Genomic DNA, 1,479 nt, shown 5'->3' on the forward strand with positions numbered 1-1,479 from the left:
TAAAAAGTGCCCAAACCACTGAAACAAGAATCTCCACGTAGTGTGGTGCAAAGATGCACAGAGCAATGAAAATAAAATAAAGATATAAAACAACTACAAAACACTAAAAACCGACAGTAATACCCGGAGCTACTACAACAGGCTCCCGCTAGGACGGAGCCCTTTTACATACTCTACCACTAAACACTACCACTAAACCACTGACACTACCAATAAAAACAACTATATTTTGTCTAAAATATGACATGTTAAGTACATGTACTTTTCAGGGTGAACACGGTAGCACAGAGAAGCATTTTAATTTTATGTTTCATGTTGGAGATTTAGAGTGGCTGTTCTATTTATTCTAGATAGATGGAGCTCTGTTCTATTCTACCTATTCTAAAATTAATGTTGGCTTGTATTTGATTTGTCAATAAGTGCAATTTTCTTTGCCAGATGACCATATTAATTATTATTATTATTATTATGATTATTGTTGTTGAGCTGAATTTCATTGTGCTCCATCCCACTTTGTCCTCTCCTGCAATGCTCCATCACTCTGGGGCTTGTCTTTAGAAGCTGTATTTAATTCTCTTTCAATTTTTTGTAGACCATAAAATTCTTATTTCAGTGACAGTAAAAAAAAAATGGTCCCACAGTTCAGGCTATATTATCAATCCACGAGTGATAGACAGCTTTTCAGCAGTTAAATTTATTTTCATGAAGCATCATCATTTCTTTTCTGAACATGATCTCTCTTTCTTTTACTGCCAGCAAGGCGGATAGGATAACAAGCCACTGTCTTAGCAAATCAGCTGGCAATTAAACAAGAAAAAATCTGGCCCCTAATGTTTAGAAAAGCAAATTGTTTGGCGCCCGGTTAGCTCAGTCGGTAGATGACTGCATGACGTCCCCTCTCTCTCTGCCCCCCTTTCCTGTCTCTCTCCAGCTATATCAAATAAAGGCATAAAAGGCCAAAAAGAAAGAAAAGCACAACAACAACAACAACGGCAGAGAATAGCAAAACAAACACGTATTCATGTGTAAATGACATTCAGTTAAATCCTAAGAAAACCCTCGACGGGAAGAAGAAAGAGCAAGAAAAGGGAGATGAATGTATCCATAATTTATCTGTTGGTGTAGGAAGGTGGAGGAGGAGGGTGGGTGGAGGCAAGTTGGAGAAAGAGCCTGGAGGAAGGAGAACTGAAGAGGTGGGGAAAGGAGAAACCACAGAGGTAGGGAGGGAGCCATACGATCAGATGGAATGAGTGAGAGCATTAGAGGGCTAATGAGTACAGGGTTGAGCCCTTTAATTGGATACTTGTTGGTGTGGAGTAGTGGTGGTGGTGGTGGACAGAGAGAGAAAAAGGGAAGAGGAATGGAGGAGGAAGGACAGCAGGAAAATTGATTTTTAAGACCTTTTCAACTCCATTTCGAATAGCAAAGAGGAATATAACTTGCCCTTGAACTGAATAATAAGATAGATAGATAGATAGA

Source organism: Morone saxatilis, unplaced genomic scaffold (genome assembly GCF_004916995.1).
Source record: "Morone saxatilis isolate NCDOM2014 unplaced genomic scaffold, NCSU_SB_2.0 Contig15, whole genome shotgun sequence".
NCBI lineage: Eukaryota > Metazoa > Chordata > Actinopteri > Moronidae > Morone > Morone saxatilis.